This window comes from Haematobia irritans, chromosome 2 (assembly GCF_050003625.1).
Source record: "Haematobia irritans isolate KBUSLIRL chromosome 2, ASM5000362v1, whole genome shotgun sequence".
NCBI lineage: Eukaryota > Metazoa > Arthropoda > Insecta > Diptera > Muscidae > Haematobia > Haematobia irritans.
The window spans coordinates 27288384-27303508 of NC_134398.1; the positions used below are offsets into that span (position 1 = coordinate 27288384).

The 15125-nt window shown below is 25.5% G+C and overlaps 1 protein-coding gene across 1 annotated transcript in view; it reads left to right on the forward strand.

Moving 5' to 3' along the window:
* The first annotated feature begins 1765 nt into the window (after positions 1–1765).
* LOC142223772 (lipase 3) overlaps positions 1766–15125 on the forward strand; it is a 52519-nt gene continuing 39159 nt past the window's right edge. The window contains exon 1 of the mRNA XM_075293624.1: positions 1766–1899. The gene's annotated coding sequence lies outside the window, so the exon portion shown is untranslated. The remainder of the gene's footprint in view (positions 1900–15125) is intronic.

The following is a 15125-nucleotide window of genomic DNA, read 5'->3' on the forward strand; positions in this document are numbered from 1 at the left end:
AATAAAATTTTGACAAAATTTTCTATAGAAATAAAACTTTTATAAAATTTTCTATAGAAATTTTTTGAGAATTGAATTTTGAGAAAATTTTCTATAGAAATAAAATGTTGACTAAATTTTATATAGAAATCAAAGTTTGAGAAAATTTTAAATAGAAATAGATTGAGAAAATTTTCTATAGAAATAAAATTGTGACAAAATATTGTATAGAAATAAAATTTTGACTAAATTTTGTATAGAAATCAGAGTTTGAGAAAATTTTCAATAGAAATAAAATTTTGACTAAATTTTGTATAGAAATCAAACTTTGAGAAAATTTTCAATAGAAATAGATTGACAAAATTTTCTATAGAAATAAAATTTTGACAAAATTTTCTATAGAAATAAAATTATGAGAAAATTTTCTATAGAAATACAATTTTGAGAAAATTTTCTATAGAAATAAAATTTTGAGAAAATTTTCTATAGAAATAAAATTTTGAGAAAATTTTCTATAGAAATAAAATTTTGACAAAATGTTCTATAGAAATAAAACTTTGATAATATTTTCTATAGAAATAAAATTTTGAGAAAATTTTATATAGAAATAAAATTTTGAGAAAATTTTCTATACAAATAAAATTTTGACAAAATTTTCTATGGAATAAAATTTTGACAAAGTTTTCTATAGAAATAAAATTTTGCTAAATTTTCTATAGAAATATTTGTTTGGTAGATTTGTAGTAAAATTTTCTTGAAAATCTTCTTCATTTTAAAGATCTTCTCCAGAGCCACCAAAATGTAAAAACTCTTAAAAATTGTGTTGAGTAAAAAAGTCCCTACATTGTGCCCCCACGTCCCTACGAGACGCTAAATATTATAAAAAAAAACCTACACGTAGTGAATTTCCCCTGCTTTTGCCAACACTGCTTCTTACCAAAGAAATTCGAAGCAGATCCTTGATTCTTTCCAGTCTAACTCTCTTTTATGTATAGGTGAGTTGTTGCACTTTTTGAAACTTCAATGGCTTCAGACCATTTTTCAATATGTGTTACCTCTGTTCTGGCGATATGTTCAGCTTATGATCAAGTTTTCTACCGTTGCGGCATGAATTTCGGCCTTTTTGGGGAATTTCTGGTATCGTTACCATTTCATTTAGCTCAATTTTTGGTTGCGATACAACACTGCCAGTGTCAATGTAACGAGCAATGTTACGATAAACAAAAAATTTATTCACATTTTCTAACCAAATCACACTTGATTTCTATCACGAATAATTTTATTTCTGAATGCAATATATCAAAATGCTTTTGTAAAATTGGAAACAATAAAATTAACTGACTAGAATAAATCTGTCAATTGTCAAACGAGTGATTTAGAAATGATAGCAACTCAAAGTTTGTTGTATTACATATCAAACACCCTGTATAGAGAAGTATCAAAACACCTGTATATCCAATTTCAATACCAAACATTTTTAAATTTAATTACTTTACGAACAAACCTTTTATTACTAACCTCGTACATCAGCTGTAAATTCTGTCAAGATATTTCGCTCTCCCTCTCTCTCTCTTTATCATCATATATCTTAACAATGATCTTTAAGTATTCATACATACATACATACATAGGCAGAGAGCATTAAACGATCATACAGTTATTGAGAAACCAACAACAAAAAGCTACCCCGAAATGGCAAACTACACAAACAACTAACCCATAGACAATGGAGAAAAAATAATTCATTCAATGGATGTTTTGACTGTTGGATATTTGTATTGGTCTCATGGGCATTGGAATTTTAAATTCGAAAAAAATGTTTAAGTTTAGTTTTAGTCGGCAAATTTAAGTAAACGCACCATGTTTCTGTTCGTCTGTCGCGAATGACGTTTTTTTTGGCATTTCTTTGAGCTATCAACGGTTTGTGAGAGTTTTTTTTTTTGTAATGCTTAAACTATTGATTTATTTATTACATTTTTGAATGATTTAATATATTTGGTAATGTGGCGACACCAAAAAACACACACCCCAAGACAATAACGTCATTGCACTTTCCTGAAATTAAATGTGCTTTAAGTTTTAAGCGATACGTACATAGACGCTTAACAGTTTCTTTAAGTTTTAAAGGCATAGCAAATAGAGAAAAATATTGAAATCGAAATTCTCATGTAATTAAAAATGCAAGTGAAATACATAAAATTTACAATGAATGGCTTTGTCTCTACAACTAGAAAGTGATCAAAGTTCTTAGTGGCACATACACATAAGTTTTATAAATAAAAAATGTTGAAAAAAATATCTACAAGTTCAAGTGAATACCCGATTTGTGATATTTTTATTTATTTATTTTTTTAACTTTAAATGAAAATCATCTATGATGCTGAAATAAAAAGCAAGTCTCTCCAATATTAAAAATATTGTTGCCAATTAGTCTAGCACGAATGACGAAAGACATGTCATTTACAATCACAATTTACCAACATCTTAGTGTCAGTAATGAAATGCCATAAATATCTCATTAGTTCTTTGAAAAAAAAATATTTTAAAATAATTTTCAGAATTTGTGAGAAGGCGGAAACATTTTTCAAAGCTTTTTAAAATGAAAACTAACAATATTATACATTTTTGAAATATTACATCCTGCTATAGAAATAAAAGTGAATTGTTAACTAAAATAAAAATATTTTTTTTTAATTTTTTTTAATTTACAAATTTAAAGAATATCGTTTAAACCAAGTTCAATTAAAAGCAATTTTTCTGTTCTTTAAGAAAACTAACTTAAATAATAAAAATTTAGTGGAAAAATTTAAGTTTTTATTCAGTTCAAAAAAAAATAAAGCATGATAATTTGAAGAAAACATAATTTTATTAAATAATTAAATTTTCATTAATTCAAGTCGTCACCATCATCATGCATATGCAACTCTGCTTTTAAGGGCAATCGCAGCACTCTCGTTTGTCGTTATTATTAGACAAAATTCGCATATTTTACAGGAAAAGAAAACTCCATTAATGTTATTTTTTAATTCATGCCATTTTTTAAATTGTTTATTTAATAAAACTCAAAACATTTTTTTTTTTTAATTTTTCTTTCAATATTTACAAATTTAATAGAATTTAAATTATTATATTAACTCAGTAACATGCAATAATATTTAATTTAATCAGTAATCATAGGTTAATAAAAAAACATTATATCATTACATGTACTAAGTTAAGTTGAATCTACTTCGTGCATTTAATGAATGTATCATATATGATAAGTTTATTAAATTTAATATATCCGAAAAACTTAACAGCTTTTAACTTATAATTTACATTGAATCACATAAATCAATTAAAATTAAAAAATTACGCCTATAAACATTAGCGTTGCTAGACAATTTTCCTAGGCGGGGCTATAGGCCCCCTAGCAAAAAATTATAAGACTGAAGTTATAGCTTCAATTAATGTTTTATTTTATAAAAATAAATAAAAAAATCAGACTTCAACATAACTAGACAATTAATTTATAAAAAAAGCAACTAAAAGTATTTCCAAACTTTTGGGTGTTGTTCTAAAGGCACAACTTTAAAAGCACTTCCAAAAATGTCATCACAAAAAGTTAAATGTTTAACCTATGCAGAAAATTTTTTTAGTTCAATGTTTTATACCTCATTCACATTACACTTCCAAAATCCACTTTAACTAGATTTCAACTGTCATTTGCCTTATAAAAAGGGGATTTCAAATCCACTTTTATTCGATTTCGAGCCTAATATGAATGAGCTATTAACTCGTTTTTACGTATTTTGAATGGGTATGTTTTTAATAGGTTAAAAAAAGAGTAAGATTTATAAAATGATACAAATTTTATTGCAAAAATTTTAATATTTTAAAAATTTTTGAAAATATTCGAGGTCAAATTTTTCAGACAAGCGTTATAATGCATCAAAAATCATCAAAACTTAAAAAAAAAGTTATTCAGGAAAATATCACAAAATTTTTTAATTCGCCTTATAATAAATAAAATTAAATTAAATTAAAATTATATATTGCCATCAGCAACTGCTACCACAATGCAAAATCGTAAATAGGTTTTCAAATTCTGGGGGGGGGGGCTAAAATTTTTTCTGGGGGGTCTAAGCCCCCTCCCCAGATGCCTTCCTACGCTTATGCCCATAAATAGAAACATCGACGGAGTGTTACCCATCATAAGACCAAATTTGTAAAGCATTTTGCACTGAGCTAGTCAACGGTGCAAATGGTTACACTTTCAAACAGCTGTTGAAGACGCTTATATTATTCGAGATACAAAAGAAAGTGTATGGCGGGTGTATTGTGGTTGCTTTTCATTTTCGTCACCACAGCTGATTAATTTACCACAAAGAATTTGTCAAAATTTGTCAAAATTTTATTTCCATAGAAAATTTTGTAAAATTTTTATTTCTATAGAAAATTTTGTCAAAATTTTATTTCCATAGAAAATTTTTTCAGATTTTATTTCCATAGAAAATTTTTTCAGATTTTATTTCTATAAATTAATTCTATAAATTAATAAATTAATTCTATAAATAAATAATTTTGTCAAAATTTTATTTCTATAGAAAATTTTGTCAACATTTTATTTCTATAGAAAATTTTGTCAACATTTTATTTCTATAGAAAATTTTGTCAAAATTTTATATCTATAGAACATTTTGTCAAAATTTTATTTCTATAGAAAATTTTCTAAAAATTTTATTTCTACAGAAAATTTTCTCAAAATTTTATTTCTATAGAAAATTTTCTCAAAATTTTATTTCTACAGAAAATTTTGTCAAAATTTTATTTCTATAAAAAATTATGTCAAATTTTTATTTCTATAGAAAATTTTGCCAAAATTTTATTTCTATAGAAAATTTTGTCAAAATTTTATTTCTATAGGAAATTTTGTCAAAATTTTATTTCTAAAGTAAATTTTGTCAAAATTTTATTTCTATAAAAAATTTTGTAAAAATTTTATTTCTATAAAAAATTTTGTCAAAATTTTATTTCTGTAAAAAATTTTGTCAAAATTTTATTTCTATAAAAAATTTTGTCAAAATTTTATTTCCATGGAAAATTTTGTCAAAATTTTATTTGTATAAAAAAGTATGTCAAAATTTTATTTCTATAGAAAATTTTATTTATATAGAGAATTTTATCAAAATTTTATTTCTAAAGAAAATTTTGTCCAAATTTTATCTCTATAAAAAATTCTGTCAAAATTTTATTTCTATAGAAAATTTTATCAAAATTTTATTTATATAGAAAATTTTATCAAAGTTTTATTTCTAAAGAAAATTTTATCAAAATTTTATTTCTAAAGAAAATTTTGTCAAAATTTTATTTCTATAGAAAATTTTATCAAAAGAAGAGGAAGCACGCTCAAAATAAACCCAGACAACTGCATTCAAATCGGTGATTTGACAGTGGCATAGGAAAAGAGATATGTTTGTTTCGAATTTATTTCGGCATAAGCCGGCTATCATACAAAACCTTTTTTCGGAAGGTTCAAGTGTGGTTCATTGTTGGGTTTAATGAACTGGCTGAATTTATTCTGATAATTGGTTGATAGTTTTGCTGCAAGTAGAGGATGCTGATGAGGAATGTGGTAATTCCGAAACGTGCGTCCATCCAACCATCTTGCAGTCTATATGGCTTTGCCCAAATAAATTTGACAAACATTCTTTTCCTCTGTTGGTTAAGCTACACTTGTAGTTTAGTCAATGTATGGTTTTAAGCTGAAATAAAAAAAACAACAACAATGCTTAAAGAACAAAACCAACAATAACAAAACAAAACGAATGGAAAATTTTATTTCTATAGAAAATTTTGTCAAAATTTTATTTCTATAGAAAATTTTGTCAAAAGTTTATTCCTACAGAAAATTTTGTCAAATTTTTATTTCTATAGCAAATTTTGTCAAAATTTTATTTCTATAGAAAATTTTGTCAAAAGCTTATTTCTATAGTTTTTTTTCAAAATTTTACTTTTTAGAAAATTTTCTAAATTTTTTATTTCTATAGAAAATTTTTTAAAAATTTTATTTCTATACAAAATTTTGTCAAAATTTTATTTCTATAAAAAGTTTTGTCAAAATTTTATTTCTATCGAAAATTTTGTCAAAATTTTATTTCCATAGAAATTATTGTCAATGTTTTTTTCTATAGAAAATTATTTTAAAATTTTATTTCCATAGAAAATTTTGTCAATTTTGTTTTTTTCTAAAAAAAATTGTCTATAGAAAATTTTGTTAAAATTTTATTTCTGTTGAAAATTTTGTCACAATTTTATTTCTATAAAAAATTTTGTTGTTGTTTTTTTTTTATTTCAGCTTAAAACCATACATTGACTAAACTACAAGAGTAGCTTAACCAACAGAGGAAAAGAATGTTTGTCAAATTTATTTGGGCAAAGCCCTATAGACTGCAAGATGGTTGGATGGACGCACGTTTCGGAATTACCACATTCCTCATCAGCATCCTCTACTTGCAGCAAAACTATCAACCAATTATCAGAATTTAATTTCCATAGAAAATTTTGTCAAAATTTTATTTGTATAAAAAATCATGTCAAAATTTTATTTCTACAGAAAATTTTATTTGTATAAAAAATTATGTCAAAATTGTATTTCCATAGAAAATGTCAAAATTTTATTTCAACAGAAAATGTTGTAAAAATTTTATTTGTATAAAAAATTTTGTCAAAATTTTATTTCCATAGAAAATTTTGTCAAAATTTTATTTGTATAAAAAATGATGTCAAAAATTTTTTTCCAAAGAATATTTTGTCAAAATTTGTTTTTCTATAGAAAATTATTATATTTCATGTTAGCCTGATACTGAAACAGGCAATTGACGTCCAAATGCATTATATCTAATTATACAATTATTTTTCGAGCTTTATGGACAGATATAGATTAAGGAACATGGTTAATAGAGCCATTGAAAAGAAAACGCCAGATACGAATCTATACACGCCTGGACTGTACATGTTTCGGTTTGGGCGAATTAACCTTTCCACAGCCTTTAGTATAGATCTGGCTGGGAGAGATAACTCAATTTTGGGCCCTTTTTGCTAACTCCTTATGGAGAAAACATTTGGGAAATTTCCTCTTACAAATTGAATCATTTTTTCTCCCACTGTACATCATCTTTTCATATAACTTACAAGTCCCTTAATCTTATTTTTATTTCGTTTTGTTACATAGTAATGCAACAACACGAAATTTATTTTTAATTTTATTTCTATAAAAATTTTTGTCAAATTTTTATCAAAATTTTATTTCTATAGAAAATTTTGTCAAAAATTTTATTTCTAAAGAAAATTTTGTCAACATTTTTGTATAAAAAATTATGTCAAAATTTTATTTGTATAAAAAATTATGTAAAAATTTTGATAAAAATTTTTATAGAAAATTTTCTCAATTTATTTTTATACAACATTTTGTCAACATTTTATTTCTATAAAAATTTTGTCAAAATTTTATTCATAGAGAACATTTTCCCAACATTTTATTTCGATAGAAAATTTTATCAAAATTTTATTTCTATAGATAATTTTATCAAAATTTTATTTCTATAGAAAATTTTATCAAAATTTTATTTATATAGAAAATTTTATCAAAATTTTATTTCTATAGAAAATGTTGTCAAAATTTTATTTCCATAGAAAATTTTGTCAAAATTTTATTTCTATAGAAAATTTTGTCAAAAGTTTATTCCTATAGAAAATTTTGTCAAATTTTTATTTCTATAGAAAATTTTGTCAAATTTTTTTTTTTTCTATAGAAAATTATGTAAAAATTTTATTTCCATAGAAAAATTTGTCAATTTTGTTTTTTTTTTCTAAAAAAAAATTGTCAATAGAAAATTTTGTTAAAATTTTATTTCTGTAGAAAATGTTGTCACAATTTTATTTATATTTATTTCTATACAAAATTTTGTCAACATTTTATTTCTATAAAAAAATTTTGTCAAAATTTTGGTTCTATCGATAATTTTGTCAAAATTTTATTTTCATAGAAATTATTGTCAATTTTTTTTTTTCTACACAAAATTATTTTAAAATTTTATTTCCATAGAAAATTTTGTCAATTTTGTTTTTTTTTTCTAAAAAAAATTTGTCAATAGAAAATTTTGTTAAAATTTTATTTCTGTAGAAAATGTTGTCACAATTTTATTTATATTTATTTCTATACAAAATTTTGTCAACATTTTATTTCTATAAAAAAATTTTGTCAAAATTTTGGTTCTATCGATAATTTTGTCAAAATTTTATTTTCATAGAAATTATTGTCAATTTTTTTTCTACACAAAATTATTTTAAAATTTTATTTCCATAGAAAATTTTGTCAATTTTGCTTTTTTCTAAAAAAAATTGTCTATAGAAAATTTTGTTAAAATTTTATTTCTGTTGAAAATTTTGTCACAATTTTATTTCTATACAAAATTTTTTCAAAATGTTATTTCCATAGAAAATTTTGTCAAAATTTTATTTGTATAAAAAATCATGTCAAAATTTTATTTCTACAGAAAATTTTGTCAAAATTTTATTTGTATAAAAAAATTATGTCAAAATGTTATTTCCATAGAAAATTTTGTCAAAATTTTATTTGTATAAAAAATTTTGTCAAAATTTTATTTCAACAGAAAATGTTGTCAAAATTTTATTTGTATAAAAAATTTTGTCAAAATTTTATTTCCATAGAAAATGTTGTCAAAATTTTATTTGTGTAAAAAATTATGTCAAAATTTTATTTCTATAGACAATTTTATCAAAATTTTATTTCTACAGAAAATTTTGTCAAAATTTTATTTCTATAGAGAATTTTGTCAACATTTTATTTATATAAAAAATTTTGTCTAAGTTTTGTCAACATGTTATTTCTATAAAAAGTTTTGTCAAAATTTTATTCATAGAGAAAATTTTCCCAAAATTTTATTTCTTCAGAAAATTTTGTCAATTTTATTTCTATAGAAAATTTTGTCAAAATTTTATTCCTATAGAAAATTTTATCAAAATTTTATTTCTATAGAAAATGTTGTCAAAATTTTATTTCCATAGAAAATTTTGTCAAAATTTTATCTACATAGAAAATTTTGTCAAAATTTTATTTCTATAGAAATTTTTTTTGTCAAAGTTTTACTTTTTAGAACATTTTCTACAAATGTTATTTCTATAGAAAAGTTTCTAAGCATTTTACTTCTATAGTAAATTTTGTCAAAATTGTATTTCCATAAAAATATTTTCAAATTTTTATTTCCATAGAAAATTTTGTTAAAATGTTATTTCTATAGAAAATTTCCTCAATATTTTATTTTTATAGAAATTTTTCTGAGAATTTTATTTCTGTAACAAATTGAAGTACCTATTAGGTAGGGAGAATATTTGGCAAAATCTACCAAAACATGAAGAATTCTACCAATCTACCAAAAAGTAAAAAATCGACCATTTTTGGTAGAATTCTGTGGCAACCATTCTTGTAGGCCATAATTAGTGACAGGTAGTTAGGCAAATTCTAAATTTGATGTTATTTTCGATATTTGTTGGTTTTTTAACAATAAAATTTAAATTGGACAATAAAAAATATGCTGGACTCCGATTCTGGCCAAACCTAAATTTTATAAAATACTTCATATTTTTGTAACTAAACAAATATTTACGAACATTGGATTCTATGGAATTTTTCAGTCAATCAATAAATGCACTTGCTGCAGCTTCCAAAAATGGAGATTATATTTTCTAGAAGTCTTGACTTGAAGATGGGCTAAATCGATCTAAAGTAAAAATAAAAAAAGTGGATAACATTCTTTAGTAGAAGTTTCTACGCAAACCATGGTGGAGGGTACATAAGATTCGGCCTGGCCGAATCTACGGAAATGTCATTTCATGATCATTTTTGTATCGTTTCTATGAATTTATATAACACATTAATTGGTTTTAATATTTTAATAAAAGCTCGTAAATTTCTAATTGTTAAGCAATTGAAAGTGTTTAAACACCATTTTAAAATACTTTATTACTTCCATATTAATAATGATATGGGTGGTAGATAATAAAATGTGAGCAACACAAACGTTGATCAAAGTCTGGTAATGACTCAGGTGGAAATGTTGCACTTTGCTCCCAAAAAACAAGATCGTTGCTTGATAATATATAGAATTTCAGGAGGTTTGATGACAGATATTCTCCCAAGCAGATCAGTTCGACCAGCACGCTTCCCGAAGAAAAAGATTCTACCAATGAAGACTAGATCAGATTCTGGATTTATAAGAACCAATTTTGTTTGAGTTTTAGAGAAACCATAAACATATCATGTAAATGATGAAATAAAGCCTTGATTTGAAATCTTAAATATGTAGATTCTTACCGCCATTATTTAAATGATTACGAGAAATAAAATCTGGAAAATTTACTTTCAGTTTCAAGCTATTTTTATGATCAGAGCTCCTTCTATACCCTCAAGAAGTGAAATCGGTCTATACCGATGCCTTATCAAATGGACCGGTAAAAATAAATGCGATACAGATTTTTGAGGGTCTAAAATACCAGATTTTTGAGGGTCTAAAACACCAATATTTACATTTTCGGGCAAATCGGATAAAAACTACGGTTTCTAGAAACCGAAGGAGTTAATTCGGGAGATCGGTCTATATGGGGGATATACCAAAACATGGCTCGATACAAACCAAATTCGGCTGACATATATGTGGTACTAAAATACCCCTAGGTTTCCAATTTCAGGGAAAGTGGATAAAAACTACAGCCCAAGAAATAAATTCGGGATGTAGGTCTATATGGGGGCTATACCAAAATATGGACCGATACTTATCATTTTCGACACACCTCTTAATGGTCCTCAAATACCTCTAGAATTCCAATTTCAGACAAATTGGGTAAAAACTACGGATTCTAGAAGCCCAAGATGTAAATTTGGGAAATCGGTCTAAATGGGGGCTACACTAAAACATGGACCGATTCACCCTATTTTCGATACACCTATTTGTAGTCTCAAAATACCTCTAGATTTTCAATTTCAAGCTAATCAGATAGAAAATACAGTTTCTAGACGCGGATAGACGGATAGTAAATACAGTTTCGAGAAGCCCAAGAAATAAAATCGGGACATCGGTCTGTATGGGGGCTATACCAAAACATGGACCGACACGGACCATTTTCTGCACACCATTTGATGGTCCTAAAATACCTCCCGATTTTCAATTTCAGGCAAATTGCATAAAAACTACGGGTTTTATAAGCCCAAGACCCCAAATCAGGAGGTCGGTTTATATGGGGACTATATCAAAACTTGGACCGATATAGCCCATCCTCAAACTTGACCTGCCTGCAGACCAAAAACGAATCTGCGCCAAATTTCAGGACGATAGCGCCATTATTGAAGGCTGTAGCGTGATTACAACAGACAGACGGACATACACATATCGTTTTAGTATATATATCCCTGATCAAGGATATATATACTTTATATAACAGGTTGGCTGATAAGTCCCCGGTCTAACAAAGAAAAACATTTTTTTTTTTTGTTAAAAATCGTTTTTATTATTCAATATAGTTCCCTTCAAGAACAATACAACGAATATAACGACCTTCCAATTTTTTGATACCATTTTGGTAGTAATCCTTCGGTTTTGCCTCAAAATAGGCCTCTGATTCGGCGATCACCTCTTCATGGCAGCCAAATTTTTTCCCTGCGAGCATGCTTTTGAGGTCTTAGAACAAGAAAAAGTCGCTGGGGCCAGATCTGGAGAATACGGTGGGTGGGGAAGCAATTCGAAGCCCAATTCATGAATTTTTGCCATCGTTCTCAATGACTTGTGGCACGGTACGTTGTCTTGGTGGAACAACACTTTTTTCTTCTTCATATGGGGCCGTTTTGCCGCGATTTCGACCTTCAAATGCTCCAATAACGCCATATAATACTCACTGTTGATGGTTTTTCCCTTCTCAAGATAATCGATTAAAATTATTCCATGCGCATCCCAAAAAACAGAGGCCATTACTTTTCCAGCGGACTTTTGAGTTTTTCCACGCTTCGGAGACGGTCGCTGTCCACTCAACCGACTGTCGATTGGACTCAGGAGTGTAGTGATGGAGCCATGTTTCAACCATTGTCACATATCGACAGAAAAACTCGGGTGTATTACGAGTTAACAGCTGTGAGCTCGCGCGGCACCCATTTTGCACAGAGCTTCCGCATATCCAAATATTGATGAATGATATGACCAACACGTTCCTTTGATATCTTTAAGGCCTCTGCTATCTCGATCAACTTCATTTTACGGTCATTCTAAATCATTTTGTGGATTTTTTGATGTTTTCGTCGGTAACCACCTCTTTCGGGCGTCCACTGCGTTCACCGTCCTCCGTGCTCATTTCACCACGCTTGAATTTTGCATACCAATCAATTATTGTTGATTTCCCTGGGGCAGAGTCCGGAAACTCATTATCAAGCCAAGTTTTTGCTTCCACCGTATTTTTTCCCTTCAGAAAACAGTATTTTATCAAAACAAGAAATTCCTTTTTTTCCATTTTTTTCGCAAAAGTCGCTCTATCTCACAAACTAATTGACTCACAGACGTCAAATTCTGACACGAATCATTTGAAGGTTGGTACTATATAAAAATAATATGCATTTAATACTAGCGACGCCATCTATGTGTCAGACAGGGGACTTATCAGCCAACCTGTTAGTCGGAAATCGATACTTCGATGTGTTACAACCCAGCAAAAAAATTTGGAAGTTCTTCCAAAGGCACAACTTTAAAAGCACTTCCAGAAGATGCACTCCCAATGATGTTCTTTACTTTAACTACCCAGGAAGTTCTTTTAATTCAATTTTTTATAACTTGGTTTTTTCATACTTTTAATGGGTAATTTTAACTTTTTTGTTTCAAATATGTTAAAAATAGAGTAAGAATTCATAAAATGATACAAATCATTTAAATTTTGTCGAAAAAAATCCTAAATCCAATCTGAAAAAATTGTGAATTTTTGAAAGTATTTGAGGTCAAACGTTTCCGACAAGCATTCGAATCCATTAAAAATTATAAAATATTATAAAAATTATTTATTTGACAAAATATCACAGAATTTTTTAATTTACATCCAAAACATTGAATTCGGATCACACCTAAAGAAGTGATGCAAATTCAGTGCATCGGCTGTTGAAATGGAGGACTTCCGTCCTATGACAAGCCCATGTTAAATTCATCGCTTCTGCGTCAATTTTGCACCACTTTTGGATCCGAAAAGAACATTTGCATTACTTTTTTGGCGACACTTTTTTTGCTGGGAAACGAAATGACAAACTTACTATACCCCCGTCTCCAGTCTATGGTGGTGGGTATAAAAATTGTCTTCTCTCCAAAATTTTATTTCTATAGAAAATTTTCTCAAAATTTAGAAATAAATTTTTGACAAAATTTTCTACAGAAATAAAATATTGAGAAAATTTTCTATAGATATAATAATTTTGAGAAAATTTTCTGTGGAAATAATAGTTTTGACAAAATTTTCTATAAAAATAAAATTTTGACAAAAATTTCTATAGAAATTAAATTTTGACAAAATTGTCTAAGAAATAAAATTTTGACAAAATTTTCTATACAAATAAAATTTTTAAAACATCTTCTATAGAAATAAAATGTTGACAAAATTTTCTATGGAAATAATAATTTTGAGAAAATTTTCTATGGAAATAATAATTTTAACAAAATTTTCTATAGAAATAAAGTTTTGACAAAATTTTCTATAGAAATAAAATTGCGACAAAATTTTCTATAGAAATAAAATTTTGACAAAATTTTCTATACGAATAAAATTGCGACAAAATTTTCTATAGAAATAAAATGTTGACAAAATTTTCTATACAAATAAATTGTTTAAACATTTTCTATAGAAATAAAATTTTGACAAAATTTTCTATAGAAATAAAATTTTGACAAAATTTTCCATAGAAATAAAATTTTGACAAAATTTTCCATAGAAATAAAATTTTGACAAAATTTTCTATAGAAATAAAATTTTGTCGAAATTTTCTATGGAAATGATAATTTTGAGAAAAATTTCTATAGAAATAATAATTTTAACAACTTTTTCTATAGAAATAGAGTTTTGACAAAATGTTCTATACAAATAAAATTTTGACTAAATTTTCTATAGAAATAAAATTTTGTCGAAATTTTCTATGGAAATAATAATTTTGAGAAAAATTTCTATAGAAATAATAATTTTAACAAAATTTTCTATAGAAATAATGTTTTGACAAAATTTGCTATACAAATAAAATTTTGACAAAATTTTCTATGGAAATAAAATTTTGACAACATTTTCTATAAAAATAAAATTTTGACAAAATTTTCTACAAGGAATAAAATTTTGACAAAATTTTCTATAGAATAAAATTTTGACAAAACTCTCTAAAGAAATAAAATTTTGTCAAATATTTCTATAGAAGCAAAAAATTTGCCAAAATTTTCCATAGAAATAAAATTTTTACAAAATTTTCTATAGAAATAAAATTGCGACAAAATTTTCTATAGAAATAAAATTTTTAAAACATTTTCTATAGAAATAAAATTTTGACAAAATTTTCTATAGAAATAAAATTTTTGACAAAATTTTTCATAGAAATAAAATTTTTGACAAAATTTTCTATAGAAATAAAATTTTGTCGAAATTTTCTATAGAAATAAAATTTTGTCGAAATTTTCTATAGAAATAATAATTTTGAGAAAATTTTCTATAGAAATAAAATGTTGACAAAATTTTCTATAGAAATAAAATTTTGACAAAATTTTCCATAGAAATAAAATTTTGACAAAATTTTCCATAGAAATAAAATTTTGACAAAATTTTCTATAGAAATAATAATTTTAACAAAATTTTCTATAGAAATAGAGTTTTGACTTGACTTTGACATTTTCTATAGAAATAGAGTTTTGACAAAATTTTCTATACAAATAAAATTTTGACAAAATTTTCTATAGAAATAAAATTTTGACAAAATTTTCTACAGAAATAAAATTTTGACAAAATTTTCTACAGGAATAAAATTTTGACAAAATTTTCTACAAGGAATAAAATTTTGACAAAATTTTCCATAGAAATAAAATTTTGAC